General features: G+C 39.3%; 1 long non-coding RNA gene across 1 annotated transcript in view; it reads left to right on the top strand.

Moving 5' to 3' along the window:
- The window catches only part of LOC131736866 (uncharacterized), a 97702-nt gene that overhangs the window by 64605 nt on the left and 16535 nt on the right, over nt 1–16562 (top strand). Inside the window, exon 3 of the long non-coding RNA XR_009328460.1 lies at nt 16008–16069. This is a non-coding gene — a long non-coding RNA (uncharacterized LOC131736866). The remainder of the gene's footprint in view (nt 1–16007; nt 16070–16562) is intronic.

Here is a 16562-nt window from a genome sequence, read left to right as displayed (position 1 = left end):
GCGTAAACATACCGCAGTTTGCTTTTCTGTTGCAACAGTTTGCAAAGTATAAATTTTGTCGTATATACTAAGAGAAAATACGTTTGTAAAGAGAGCCGCAATGTACTCATTTAAATATTTGTTGCATCATGTTAGCATGATCTCTAGCATTGCAAGTCGTTTTTACGAATAAATAATGAAAGGCAGTTTAATCCCATGAGATTCTATAGTGGGACCTCCACCTTCACCCCCAAATAAAAAAAATGTGTTTCTATCAAAAAGCTTTTCCTAATCATACAGTAGCTCCTCACTGAACCAGACATGTTTGTCCTACAAAAAAAAATACATTAAAAAAATAAAATTACACACACATTTATAAGGTAGGCTACACATTACATTATGGAAAAAATATATAAATCTGTACAGTAAGCCTATACAGTATACAGTACAGTACAGTAGAAAATCAAATGAATACCTAGCACACTTTCTTTTTACTTTTGCCTGTAGGCTACTAGAAACACAAAATAAATCATAAAAAAATATTTTAAATTGAAAGTAAATGATTTTAGCGTTTTTTAAATATTTTTATTGTTAACTTAGCCTACTTAGTAGCCTAGTCAATTAACACAAAACAGATAATGGTGCCTGTGACAGAGATCGAATGATTCTAGGTGTTATATTTCCCTCTCGACCTGTGAGGGCACTGTGTAAAAGGAACAGAGTACCCTTTACTAAAAGGCACAACAATTTATTCCGTAGGGTAGGTGGAGGTCGGTCATTTATGAAAGGAGAGCAGCTACGGTATCCAAACTCAGTGACCCAGACAGTAAACGGTGTGGCATCTGAGGATTGGAGGAGCGGATGCACTCGTTAACCTAGGGGTCATGAGCGAGGATATACACTACCGGTCAAAAGTTTTAGAACACCTCAATTTTTCCAGTTTTTATTGAAATTTATGCAGTTTAATGTCTCAATGTACTCTGAAATTAAAGCATAGAACAAATAAACAATTGGAGATAAAAAAAAATCATGGAATCGTTTTGTTTAACAAAATTTAATCTAAATTTTTGACTCATCAAAGTAGCCACCTTTTGCAGATATAACAGCCGAACACACTCGTGGCATTCTTTCTACAATGGAAATCAAATATTGTTCGGAAAGTTCTTCCCAACACTGTTGCACAAATGTGTTGCACTTGTAGGTTGCTTTGCTTTCACCCTTCTGTCCAGTTCATCCCAAACCAGCTCGATGGGGTTTAAGTCTGGAGACTGTGCTGGCCATTCCATAATTTGCAGCCTACCGTCTTGTTCTTTTCTTCTAAGGTAGTTCTGACATAGCCTGACATAGTATGTTTTGGGTCATTATCTTGCTGTAGGATGAACCCCTGACCAACTAGGCGTATACCAGAGGGTATTGCATGGCGCTGCAAAATGCTGTGGTAGCAGTTTTGGTTCAGGGTGCCACTCACTCTGTGCAAGTCGCCGACTCTGGATCCAGCAAAAGAGCCCCAGACCATCACGCTTCCTCCTCCATGTTTGACAGTTGGTTTCACACACCGAGGAACCATCCTTTCGCCTACTCGACGGCATACAAAAACCCTGCGTGATGAACCGAAGATTTCAAATTTTGATTCATCGGTCCATAAGACCTTCTTCCAGTCTTCAGTAGTCCACTGGCGGTGCTTCATGGCCCAGGCAAGCCTCTTTTTCTTATTTTGCCATCTTAGCAATGGCTTTCTTACTGCCACTCGACCCGTCAAACCTGCAGCTCGAAGTCTTCTCTTCACAGTTGAAACTGAGACTTGCTTACTTCGACCAGTGTTAAGCTGTGCTTGAAGCTGTTGTCCTGTGAGCCGCCTATCACGCAAGCTGTTGACTCTCAGAAACTTGTCTTCTGATTCTGTTGTGGCTTTGGGTCTGCCAGACCTCTTCCTGTCAGAGTTTCCTCCAGTTTCCAAGTGCCTTTTGATGGTGTAGGAAACTGTACTCACTGGCACCTTGGCTTTCTTTGCAATTTCTCTAAAGGAAAGACCTACACTTTTAAGGGTTATAATGGTCTGTCTGTCTTCCTTTGTTAATTGCCTTTTTCTCGCCATTATGAGAGCAATATACTACTTCCTGCAGTACAATACTGTCCAAATAATGCTTAAGAGGGTGTAGTAACACAGTCTGTTCCAACACTGCTTTTATACAGACAGAGGGTTTGTAAGTAATCAACAAAAGTTGGGACACCTGTAGGAATTGTTAGCATCAACTTTCAAGGCTTAATTTACTTCTATTGCTGCAGAACAGCTGTAAGTTGTTAACCCATTACTTGTTCCCTGAAAAAGGCCTTTTTGTATAACTCTGAAATGTACATTATTTTTCAGTTTTTGGTAACCTAAACTTTTTTTTTTTAACCTCTGGCAGTTTACCGCTTACCTTTGTACCATTTCAGGTTATTCACTGGACTTGAACTGCTTAAATTTCAATAAAAACTGGAAAAATGGGGGTGTTCTAAAACTTTTGACTGGTAGAGTAAATAGGGGACATAGCGGACGTGATCTGTTCCTTTTGTGAATGGTTAGGAAAGAACCTAAAAGGAGTCCCTGCATGTAAAAACCGTGAGTGTTCTGTTAGTTTCCGTTGTTTGTTTGTTTCGTTTGTCTAAAAGATTACTAATACGACCCAGAGCTGCAGCCGAAGGCCAGCATTAAATCCGGAAACCAGCACTTCACTTTCCACTGAGAACTGTCTTTTCACCACAAGCAATTAAATCACGCACCGTAGGAACTGTGTCTGTGTCTTTGTGTTTTGTGTGGGTGATAAAACCGGACTTTTTGGTTGCGGGTCAAACCCGTGGGATTTTACAAAACCAAAGTGATACATGCCGCTGTAATCACTTCCAGCATTATTATTTACAGGTGTTTGCCATAAGGCTCTGGACATTGTAGTAATTTATCAATAAACACCCTTGCACCTGTTAGTAATTGTCTGTGTGATTTGTACCTGCACTGCAGTCACCTGTATCCACTCACCACTTTGCCACAGTGCCAACTTGACAAGTTATGATACTTACAGGAGGACGGTCAATTGTCGTTAATACGAATTTCAAGGGACCAGCAACAAATTATACCACTAATTCGTATTATCATGAGTAGCCTATGAACCAAATGTATACTGTCAGTTTTTATTTAAGTTAGTCAGTGGTGCAGTGCTAAACTGTGCACAATTGCAAACCACCTGCACATTAATAGAATAGTTGTGTTTTCTATTCTTATACAGATGTTCAGAATGAGCTGGAGTGGTTAGCAGCACATGTGTTCAGTCTATTGTTCCCAACACGTTGGGAAAACCAGAAATGTCATAGAAATTTGTTTTCAAGGCTTGTAAGTACACCCTACTTTTAGGGAAAAATAGGTATTTGGGTGTTCGCCTAAAAAATGCATTGAGTACAACTGGCAACGCCCGAGAAAAAGCGGACTGAGAAATGCCAGCAACAGTTAAAACATGCTTTCAAAAGTTCTTAACAAATTGATGCAATTGTAAGTGTCGCAACACAAGCCTGTCTGGTCCACCTTTTGAAGACCTCTCTGTGAATCTGACTGCTGTTGTTGTACTCAGAGCCTTTAGTTTGGTAAGCATAATCTTGAATTTTTATCTCACCTATATTGAAGCTTGATGCTATAGGATAGGATTATTATTAGGTAGAGATATTGTTATATTGCATGCATTAGTGTAAATGGGTGACTTGGACTGCAGTGCATAATATAACCATATTGCATTATATATTATTAATGCTGTTAGTCTACAGACACCATACTGCCTGGACTGTCTGTGAGCTAGGATTCTAAGTAGATCTGCGATCACTCGATCCATTTAAGCGTTAATAAACCAAAAGAGTATATATATATATATATATATATATATATATATATAATTTGATTCCTTAAACTTTGAATAACCGAGTCAGTGTGATTATTCTTGATTAACTGTTGCCTGGTATGTGAAAATCTGTAAGCCAGTACACAAACAATGCATTATAGGAATCTATTCAATCTTAATTTAATTAGAGAATTAAAGAAGTGCATGAACGTCACACTGCAATAATTGCTTTTGTTTTTTAATGAGCAAATCTCTGTTGCATGTCTTTCCTGGGAATACAAGTTCAACTCCAGATGCTTTGTAAGACTCCGGGCATGCTTCCAGGATTGCCGTGGGTTTGTAAGCATCCAGCATTTATATTTCAAAGAGGAAACAGATTCGGTTTTGCCGCATCCAGACCACAGGGAAGCAAAACCAAAAAAATAGTGCCAAAGCAGCTAATTTACTACTGGTACAGATGTCTGCCCTGATCAAGATGTGGTCCGTAAACATGACGACAAAGCCCTCAGTGCAGCTACTATTTTATAATTCGATTGTGTATGGCATTATAAACAAGGTTTGTACAGAATACAATGACCTTGTAAACAAGGAAATTATTAAACAAGGAATATAAATCATGCTGTCACCACCTACTGGCATCAACCACCATCTGTTGGCTCCCCTTCAAGGACAATTTGATGTGTAGGATGTGGTAAAGTAGCAAAGGGGACCCTATTTTTGGGAACACAGATAGGTAGTGTACCTGTGTCACACCATCTGGGACCAATGGAAAACAAGTCAACACCTTTTTGCGGCTTTGCCATTGTACTTCTGAGGTTTCTGGACAACAGAACCAGGGGTGCTGTATCTCTGTTTGCTGTTGCCCCTGCTGTCTCAACCATCATATTATTGAATAGGTTGATCAAAACCTCCCACATACTGCAGACATATCCATCATGCCCTGCACACTCATTTGAATCTTAGGAAAGACAACCAGCACCTCCATGATTTCCACTGAAATGAACAGGATACACTGTCACAATACTGTTTTATGCTTACATTGCCTACTGCTTCATGCAGGGCTCAAAATTAGCACTACACCCTGCTATAAAGCCATCAAATGTAAAATGTATTATCAATAATAGTATTTCAGATATTAATTAATAAACAAACAGGCAGTTTGATCACAGTGATAATGTATAACTATACAAAATGTACCTGTTGTCTGTCTTGTGGTACATACTACTGGCTTCAAAACAAACCCTTAGCAACTGTATATGTATGATTAGTAGTCACAGGTTATATAGTGTTGCTACAAAAAATAATATGATTTATTCACTGTAAAATAGGAAATTGTTACAAAACTTTTTTACTGAATTTTATCCTGAACATACAATTCATTAGAACCTATGAATTTAGCAAGGTCATGTTTGAGACAGAGAAATGTATATTTTCCCATCCATTCAGAAAGAATGTTATTCTTAAATGAAGCAATGCATTAAAAGTATATAGAGGATACACACGTCAGTGCACAGCTTAGTATAAAATATACTGCTAAATCACAAATACAAATATGGATTTGTAAAGGCTCTCGTAAAGTTAGGTTAAAAATTGCAGGGAGTTTGCTGTGCTGGTAAAACTAGCAGTAAAACAAGACTGTCTGCCTTTAGTTTGTGTAAATCCAAAAATGCTTTGGAAAGCACTCGTAACATAATAAGAAATTTTATCTGAAATTCATACAATTTCATTAAGCGATAGTTATCCATTTAAAATGTTAAACTGTACTAATAGGGTATTTGTATTATAATATAATGAATGTATGTCAGACATCAGCGTGAATACCCTACGACATGCAAACAGAAAGCCTCAAAGTTTCCAATTACCTGTAAATTACCAACCCATTAGGATTCTAGTTGATGAGCGGGAGTTGTTTGGTTTTTGTTTTTCACCTTTACCAGGAAGAGAAACTTTGAGCATAACGCTTATCTCATTTCCAAAAGTATTCCGGAAGACAGCATCAGCAGCACAACACCAACTGTTAATAATTTTGAGAGTAATATAACCACATAAAAAAAGTTATGATAAACCATTCCTAAAAGTAAAGTTAAACACAAAAATCTAACTGTAATATGTTATATGTTTTTTTTTCACAAATTAGTACAAGTAATAACCTCCATTATCAACCGCCTTTGTAGGGTCCCCTTTTCTCACAGTATGTGACGGCTTCTAAATTGGCTCATTTCGAGGGCGCCGTCATATTGCAGCGCAAATTGTTTAGTGTAATTTCCACTACACGTCGTTTGTTTGTTTATTTATTTATTTATTTATTTATTTATGCAAGTAAATGCAACTGGTAATTTGCACCTGATTTGGTAACTAATAGAAAAAAAACACTGTATCTAAGGGAATCAGACTTATTTACGAGAGCTTATACATTAATATATGCAAGATTGCCCAGTCAGCTGAAAGTAAGGATTATGTGTACATTCGTTACTTTACAGTCGTTTGGTGTGTGTCGATATTTGTTTATTGCACTCCCTTTGGGCCTGCGCACTGTATTCATTGTATTCATTTCAAGTTATAGCTCAGAAATAAGGGTTGGTAATACGTTAAGAAAAACGATTCCAGAAACAAACGTAGCCTTCGGTATAGTGCGGCACAGAGTAATTAGTGCTGTGTGGGTGTTTTATTGTATCGTGGGGTAATGGTATTTATTTATTTGTGGTCATAGTGAAGTGTAACATGTAATAGTGGTGAATGCAAGTTATGTGACCTTTTCCATAATGTGACCCCACAAAACAACTTGCCGCACTCTTGCCGGGCCTGATGCAGACTAACCAGACACCTGTATTCACTTTTCTTAGACAGCCCACAGCACATTTCATACTGTATTTGCTTCAACACCAAAAACACTACAGATATCATATTTCAGGGTTGTTCAGGACCAAACTGGAAATAAATAAAAATGTGTATCTGTGAAATCAATAGAACGTTTTTTACACAACTTCAGTTTGGCCCTGACCTTTTAGAAATCCAATTAGCATTTAACACGTAATGTCCAATAAAAAAAAAAAAAGATATGTTAAGATGGCTTGGAGAAGCTTTAAAGTGAAGTTCTTATTCATTTTCTTCTGTTCCTATGAAATTATTATTTGGCTGAATTTTCCAGAAAAGCTACAACTAGGAGTACTGGATGAATGACTAAGTAAGAGAGATAATGACAAACTAAATGTAGGCTTCCTCAGATACATTAAGCAAACAATAAATGACCACAGTGCAATAGGCCAAACTGCAACAATAAAGAAAAAGTCAACAGTTGACTAATGACAACATGGCATTAGCTTTTTTGTGTGTCAAATTATTTAATAACCTCAAAGGAACCCACATACAATTAAAGCATTTTACAATGATTTTTATTGGCAACCGTTTCATTATTACAGCTGCAAACAATTGCGGTTGGCTGATGTTTTATTTAATATTTTGTCAATGTCTTTAAAGGTTTGGTTTAGTGGTCAATGACAAAAGACCAGACATTAAGTCACAGGCAATACCAGATAACTCACACACTGATTTAATTAAAAAAAAACAATGGTTTCTCAGTATATTAATATTATTAAGGGAGGACTAAATAAGACCCAAGTTTTTGTACAGGGTTTTAATTTTCTGTGAAACGATAAAATCCGCTGAATGTTTCCACCTGTTAATCCGTTAAATATCCTCCTATTTTAGGATCATATAGGAACTTTAAAATTATTCCTATAAAATCTAATCAGATTTAAAGGGATGTCCTATAGGACATATAGTGTTGGAAGCAACATAGTTAAATGTAATAAACCACGAAACATCCCTGGAGTTACACCACCATGGAGCAAGTGTAAATTATTAGGCTACATATGAAGTTATGAACAGATGAAAGTTACATCCAACGTAAGTAAATGAAACTAGTATTCAAATTACTACAAACCATGCATATTAAATCAAGAGCTGAGGGACATTAAAGTATAATATTTGTTGAATGAGCATTACACAATGGCAAAGACAATATGAAACCATAAACCTAATTTATATATCTCCATAACCTAAATAAAACATGCAAGTGACACAAAAAGAGGGATTTATGAACAAAAAACTTTTATACATGCAGTATAAATTCGTAAGTTTGTTGCAATCAACCAATTGAGACTTTGAAACATTTGGAGACATTTCATGGTGTCCTTTGTCTCATACAAACTTACAAACCTACATTACCAAACAAACATATTCAGGTGCTTTTATACAGCTACGACAACGAGCCAATTAATCAATTTAACAAATATATTCAGCTTCTGGGCTGTTCTCTATTCCTTCTAGAGGTCAGCTCATATTTCCCAAAAGTGTTTTAAACATAGCTTAGCAGACTCTGCAATAGAAATACCTGACTTGTATGATTCTATAGTTTGTGTGCTGCTGGCTGCTGTTTTAAGGAATATTTGTTAAGGACTGTTTATTGAAGAGTGGTTTTATTAATTACTTTAAATTAAATAGTGTTTTGAAAAAAGAGAACAAATTAATACGATCTAAAAAAATAAAAAAAAGATTCAATCAAACTACAGATGATACTGAAGTCAACTGTAGAATATTGTCTGTACATATTTTAGCCAATCACTTCAAACCAGGATGCAGTGCATTCTGCTTTAATAAGAAATGTTGTGTTTTAATTGTTTAGTTATGTGTACGCTATGATCTGGGATGCATACACACATATTTACTCACTATGCTGTCTGCAAGCTCACTAACAAAAGGCTTTTTGAGGTTGCTGACATTACTCCTCTGAAGCTGTGTCAAGTCCCCGAAGGCGTGGAGCAGAAAAGCATTAAAATGAAAAGAAACAAAAAACCCTGAAAATATGTCTTCCGACCACAATGATACTTTGATGCGGGCCAGACGTTTAGTTCCATTCAGGTGGCAGTAAGATTACAATGTCCCAGGAAGCATCTGGGAGATGATTTGAAGCGCTGGCATTTGAACTGTTTAGAAGGGTTTAGTCTGCAATTGCAAATGTTTCCTTGAGAAATGATGAGAAAGCTCTTAAAAGGACTGTGGTTGAAGCAACATGAATAAGCACCAGCACCACAGTGAAATGAATTACACTCATGGATATCCAAATGCTGTATTTCAGCTACACAGGATGTGAAAAACACAATAAAAGGAAATGTTGGAAAATGAATTATAAATGTGTAGCAAAGAACCTTTATTCTTTGTTATATGTCAAAAATGCTTTTACAACGTAATAGGCGGAGAGGTGTCACCCCTAGTGAAGGAGAGTGACACCTACAGTACTCCTGATTACAGGAAAAAGTAATGATATATATAGCTGTGACCACCCCCCCCCCCCCCCCCCCCCCCCCCGAATAAACAGTTTTATGTAAAACACAGCTTCGACAAGACTGAGCAAGACGACAGTTGCAACACACACCAGCATAATAACCAGCAAAGAGCAAAGTAAAAAGAACGGTTCTTTGTTCTCTAAAACAGATTGCATTCCAATTTGGCCTCAAGCGATTACTGATACCGTGCAGCTTTCTTAACCTGGGTTAACAAGAAGTTTTGAAGTTGTGTTGAAGAACTGTAAGTGCAGTCTGCCTCATTCGGCCACCAAAAAAAAAGAAAGTGAAGGAAACAAAACAATAATCCAGATGTACTGTTACACAGACACCAAAAGAAAATGCCAACATTTCATAAGAGAATGTTTTGCACTATCCATCCATTATTTGCTGAACATTTTTTAATTGTACATATGTATTATACACGTAGATATATAATATATACATGGTTTCCTACATAAGGGTAGTTTCAGCAATTCCGATCCTTTTTTTTATATCAAATTCTATTCAAGAATTCAGTTTTTGATATCAAAAATGGAATTCCTGATATCAAAATATATATATACTATTTTTGATATAAAAAATTAAATTGTTGATACTGTATCAAAAATGTTATTACTGATTATCAACAAAACATTACCGATATCAGTAATAGAATTGTTTATATCAGAAATTGAGTTCTAAATGTTAAAACGATTTGTCACAGGGATAGGAATATTGACTAATTTAAACAACGAATTGGAAGCATTTCTACTGAATCAGGCAGCCAATGCCGCTTCAGGAAAACCGGGGCTGTCAGGACTTGAACTCCAGGGCACACCTCTCAATGAAATTGCATAAACAGGCAGTGCTCGTTCCAACATATACTGTACAAAGTGAATAATCAAAACAAATAACTCAGAAATCGTGCAAAATGATATAAAGAAAACAAACATGCAATTAATCCAATTTATAACAACAGTAATGCTGATATCCCACAGGGTCAATTATTTCTTCAACCATCTGACCAGTTCCCTGACAATTCCCCCTCCACCTCCTAATCAAGAGCAAGGGTGACGAATCATTTTCAGTTCTGCCAGGACTGGTCATTTCAAGATGAGGCCCCTTTACTATGACAATCATCATGTGGACTCTTTCCTTTTTGTGTCTCTTTTCCTTTCATCAACAGGTGGACATATTTAATTATTTTGATGGCATCAACTTGTTTAAAATGATCAAAGGAGGACTTGTATCGTATAGCAAGTAACGTTGCTACATTGCAGAAACGTAATAATAAGGAAAGAAAGATGAACATGGAGTTATTACAAATCTTGAAGCAACTACAAAGTGGTGGACAGCACCCACCAGGATCATAAAGAGAAATATATGCTGTTGCAACAGGCAGAGCGCTGTCACTTATACCAGTAATAGGTGACAACGCACTCATGGTTCAGTGACTTTGTGCCAGTTCAGTGAAGTCTATTTCAAAGAGGTCATAAACTGGCATATAAACTATCATATCCCTGTAAAACATTTGCTGTAAACTTTTTCAATATGTGGGTTTACAAAAAAAAGATCAGACAATACTGTCTTATCTGATTCTTTTGGTTGTTGTGTAACTAAAGTAAGTTTAGCCTCAAGGCCCAATGACTAAACAATATGGTTGAATTTTAAATGTATTAGTGAAGACCACATTTGCTCCTTATTTGATATTGACATACGCTGCTACATAACCTTCACAATTTAACCTTTATACAGTATTGCAGAATATCCGGGCCTGATTAGCCAATATCAAGCCATCTGGGATTAATCACAACAGTCAGTAGTCCCCCAGTGGTTTTCAACTAAACAGGCAAAGCAATACTTGCAATCTTGTATACAGTATATATATATATATATATATATATATATATATATATATATATATATATATATATATATATATATATATACTGTATATATATATATTTTTTTCATCAAAACAAAAGTTTTGTATTTATATGGCGTGCACTGCATACTAATATAATAATAATGATTTATGCCTATCTTTATGCTTATCTTTCATGCCAAGATTTATGCCTATCTTTAACTATAAAGATTACAGGTACATGAAATGAATGTGCACACATTTGGCTTCCATAAAAAAAGTGAAATAGTCGGACTCACCCTGTTTAGTACAGATAATAAAAATCACAGAAAAAGAGAGAAGCTTTTTCGAAAAACACATTATTTATTGTTTATAACATTTCTTTTATGGTCAGCTCAAATCTGAGTGTATAATGAAACTTCAGCATGTTGGGAACATGGGAAAAAATAATAATAAATAAAGGAATTATGGCCATATACAAAAGCGACCAAACAAAAACGGAACAATTGAAAAACGTGCAAAAGAAAAAGAAAAAAAAAGTAAATGCATTCAAATTATTCATGCCAGGGACCTGAACGTGTAGTGCAACATGTAAGTGCCACCTGCAAGGTGGCAACCTAACCCTAACAGCTGACTTGTCTCGTTCACCTGATCCACAAACACACAAAACAAATATACATTTATAGGAAAATAGGTCCTTGTGCCTTCAATGTCGCCATTTCTCTTTTGTAAAGATTTTGTCTGAAAATGTTTGTTTACTGCATCATGGTAGGTCTGTCTTACAGCGTAGCCGTGAAAAAACACTTGCATTCACGGCTCTCTCCTGACATGGTCCAGTGCAGGAAATGCACAAATAGGACCTGGTTTTGAAGATCCGAGTCTCCTCTTTCGAACAGTGCATAGTCAGCAGGGCTGTCTCTTACAGTGTCTCAGTAAAAAGATTTAAAGGGCCAGGTCACCGGCGGGAATTTTAACATTAGACTGACCCTAAAGAGATAATAATAAAATGTATACCCAACGTGTATACCAACTGTTTCTGGTGAAAAGCTAACAGTCGTTGAGTGAGTCTGAATTTTTCTTGTTTCACCGAGTTTTCTGATGTAATTTCTTAGAATGTTAATTTGGTTCATTAACAAAGTAATTTTTACTGCACTGTATCAGTTACAAAAAAAACTAAAACACAAGCTGTGTATGTAGTCTATTGGGAATCAACCTAATGTCACTATAATGTCATTTACAACTTCTGTCCAAAACTAACATGACGTACCATTATATCTTGGTGCAGCAACAGCTGTCCTGCTGACTCTTCATTGCTTGACAGCCCTCACATAAAAAATAATGAGATTGTGGATTGAATCCTGCTCTGCTCAAGATGTTGATCTTGGCTGGGGACCCACAGAAAGCACTGCATTGGCCTTTGCACCCCATGGGTTTGAAGAGGAAAACCACAAGGGGCTTGTTTGCCTCTTTGTGCTACAGTGATCTCGCCTGGTCACATGCTTGCAGGTCCTGGCAGAGATCTCCCAGGCTTGGATCTTGCATCCAAGGACCGGTAGCTTTGTAACATCCACTGCTTAGATGGTTATTGGTTAAAATATTAAAAAATAAAAATAGAGAGCTGTACTTTACAACATTGGTACTCAAAACATATTTACAGTTACTCAGTCAGTTCCTTTTTTTATTTATTACAGTTGCATATTATGTTAATAACATAATAGTTTTAAGGAAAATTGACATCAGGGGAGGTTCTATATGTAAATGTGTATTTATTTTTAAACAATAGCGCTCATTTAAATATTGTTGCTTGTGAAAACAGATAATAAGGTATCATAAAGAAGTGTTTAATGTTGCAAGTTTTTATTGACTTCCACCGATAATCAGATGTAATTATCTTTCCGTCTTAGGACTGAATAATATTTTTTGGAAAGATAATTTTGCACATGAACAGAAGAATACAGCTTCAAACTAAAGCAGGCAGCCTTTTAAACAATGCTTAAGAGTGTTGCCATCATGAGAACATGCTGGAGTGATTACTGTGATTGTGAAATAAAAGAGGTAAGACTTTGCTCATCTGGCTTTAAGTTTACAGAGAGCTCTAACTGGTGCTTTCAACAGTTGAGACCCACATGGTACCAAGCAGATGTTGAACATTTACAGCTGGTTAGAGGTTTCTCTCCCACATTGACTAATATTTACCACATTGTAAAATTCAGTCTGCAGTACCTTCTAATAATCTGACACGGTACAACTGAAATAATCCAGATAGTCAATCAGTTAAGAGGAATATATCCAGACTTAAAATGCTGAATGAATGCTTCATAGGCAATCTAGGAGAAACACAGAGGTGTACAGATTGAAACACTATTCACAAAGCTTAGTTGCTGAGTTAATTAAAACATCTTATTTCATGACTTTTTTATTTTTAGTGTGTCCAATTATAATTTTTTCCTGCGATTTTCTCCCAAATTTGGAATGCCCAATCGCTTTCCTCTTCACCGCAGCAATTCCCTGCATGGCTCAGGAGACCCGAAGATTCAGTGGGCGTCCTACAAGCTCATGACCAAGCCAGCTTCCTTTTTCACCAAGGAACTTGAGAGCAATCTGCTGACCTCTGGAGGACAAAGGACAGCCCTGCAGGTGTCCGCTCTAAGCTCACTGGGCGCTGTAGGAATACATTTATTTAGAAATAAGTAAATTCATTAGACTTTAGAAAGATGTTAGATTTAGTATAGAATGAAGTAATGTTTCTTGTTAATCATGGGAAAGACAGACAAATGGAGATCTGTGAAAGCTGCTTCCATGAGATCTCAACAGGTTTTATGACTATTGTCTCCTGTAAGAGGTGTAACAGAGAGGTGACACCTCTGACACAATAGGTGTCTCTCATGGTGGAAACTTCAAAGAACTCCAGGAAGCTATCTTTCTCTTTCCTCCCATCAAGGTGTTAAGAAAATGAACAAAAGGGTATAGGTCTCTGTGGCAGGATGACAGAGGTTTGAGGCTCAGAGACAGTGGAAGGGGCAAAATAATGATCTTTATTAAACAAAAATAATCAAATAAATAGGCACAAGGGCCCAAACAAAAGGTTTAGACAAAATACAGAAATGTAGGCTGGGCATTAGCCTTCACTACAGTTTCTTTCTCAACAAAACTAAACAGCACAGCACACCAAGAAACAAACTCACCCCAAAAAAACCCTCCAACAAACAAACTCACCCAAAAAAAACCCCTCCCCCTAACAAAGGGTTTCAGCTGTCTTTTATAGTCTGTGGCTGGAGCCCAATTAACTAATAATTAACAATTAAACACTTAAGGCTCCAGCCACATTCTCACATGCATTTTTACAGGGAGGAATTTAACCCCCTCCCTGCCAATCCAAAACAAACCAAGAATCACAAAAACATAATGAAAACAGTAAAACTAACAATAACAACAAACACATATTTATAGGGGCGAGCTAGCACCCCATCACATTTCCCCCCCCCTTGTGCGCAGCACACTTGGCCCCAATGGCCACCTCCCCCCTTAGTCACAAAGTCCCGGACGAGGGGAAGCAAGTGGCCCAAGGGGGCGGCCATGGTGGGAGGTCCTCCTTCTCCCAATGCTGAGGGAGGTTCAGTCCACAACCCGGCGCCCTCTTGGCGGGACCATTCAGGATTGGCAGTGACTCCAGGCGAAGCAGGACCCTCGGCGACCCCAGGCGAAGCAGGACCTTCGGCGACCCCAGGCGAAGCAGGACCTTCGGCGACCCTAGGAGGAACAAAAGCAGAGCAGCAGGCAACCCCAGGCGATGCGAGACAGGCATCCTTGGGCGTGGCCAACATTGCAGCATTGCAGTTCCTCTTCTCTGTTGGCAGCAGGAGGTAGAGCTCACTCCAGCTCCTCTGGTGGCGGACGCGGGAACAGCAGCTCGTCTCCCTCTGATGGCGGAGGCGGGAACAGCAGCTCGTCTCCCTCTGATGGCGGAGGCGAGAACAGCAGCTCGTCTCTCTCTGGTGGCGGAGGCGAGAACAGCAGCTCGTCTCCCTCTGGTGGCGGAGGCGGGAACGGCGACGCTGGTCCCTCCGGTGACGCTGGACCCTCTGGCCCCTCTGGCGACGTTGGACCCTCTGGCGGCGCTGGACCCTCTGGCGCTCGGGACAGTAGCTCCACCCCAGGCGACGGCGGACCAGCATCCCTAGGAGAAAGCACACTGAGAGTTTCTCTAGACAATGCGGACAGGCAGGCAACCCCAGGCGATGCGGACAGGCAGGCAACCCCAGGCGATGCGGACAGGCAGGCATCCTTGGGCGGTGCTGTGCCTCTTAGCCGCCGGGCAGTTTGTCCCCACGCTCCCTTCAGCAGCCGGTACAGAGGCTGGGAGGGACCTCCAGCATCTTCTACTGGCGGTGGAGGGAGAGACAGCTCCGGCTGTTCCCCCTCTGCTGGCGGTGGAGGGAGAGACAGCTCCGGCTGTTCCCCCTCTGCTGGCGGTGGAGGGAGAGACAGCTCCGGCTGTTCCCCCTCTGCTGGCGGTGGAGGGAGAGACAGCTCCGGCTGTTCCCCCTCTGCTGGCGGTGGAGGGAGAGACAGCTCTGGCTGTTCCCCCTCTGCTGGCGGTGGAGGAAGAGACAGCTCCGGCTGTTCCCCCTCGGGCCGTGGATGCACCGGCTCCTCCCGCTTGGGCCGGGGACGCACCGACTCCTCCCGCTCGGGCCGTGGACGCACCGACTCCTCCCGCTCGGGCCGTGGACGCACCGACTCCTCCCGCTCGGGCCGTGGACGCTTTTAAGGAAAAACATGATGTCACAAGAAACCACATTTAAACTGGAAAATGCTCAATGTTTTTTTGCGGATACATTTCAGTACTATTACTAAAAAGGTCAGAAAACTCTGTCACTCCAGTAGTACCAACTACACCACCTTATGTTTATGGAAAATAAGGAATTCCTAACTAACCTATATGTCAAGTTTATATTTTCTTTTCTTTGCACCCAGGTTCGAATATCGAAAGAGGGGAAAGGCATCCAGACCACCCACACCCAAGGACAACCACACAGGTAAGTACTAAAATACTTTATTTTAGTTAGATTGCAAAAGTTAAAAGGAAAGGTCAAAACATGAAAAACAGCATCGATATGCTCACAGAGTCACATCAAAGACCTTCCCGTACTTGCCCTGGCTAGTAAGACAGTAGGGGGCTCCAAACTCCTGCTCCCACTTTCTTTCATGGTAGCCAATTCTCCTCCCCCAGCAGGGGGCACCACTCCACCACTGAGCCCCAACCTACAAACTATGCAAGCCTCAACCCCAATTGGTCCCTGCAACTGCCGAGTCATTCACTTCAAGAAGCAGTCCGCCAGCTGAGCAGTCCTCTACAGCTATCCAGGATCTATCCCAGCCTTGTATTACTATAGGCGTAGGAAGATGTCTGACATTGGGGGGGGGGGCAGATTTCAAAAGTATTGACACTGACAAACATACAGGCAATATTTGTAAGGCAGAAATAGTCAGTTCTCTGTTTAAATATATGCAACAGCATACAGTGGTTCA

The sequence above is a fragment of the Acipenser ruthenus genome, chromosome 4 (assembly GCF_902713425.1).
Source record: "Acipenser ruthenus chromosome 4, fAciRut3.2 maternal haplotype, whole genome shotgun sequence".
Classification (NCBI taxonomy): domain Eukaryota; kingdom Metazoa; phylum Chordata; class Actinopteri; order Acipenseriformes; family Acipenseridae; genus Acipenser; species Acipenser ruthenus.
Note: the sequence above shows the minus strand (reverse complement) of the source record. Positions and strands in the feature narration are given on the sequence as shown.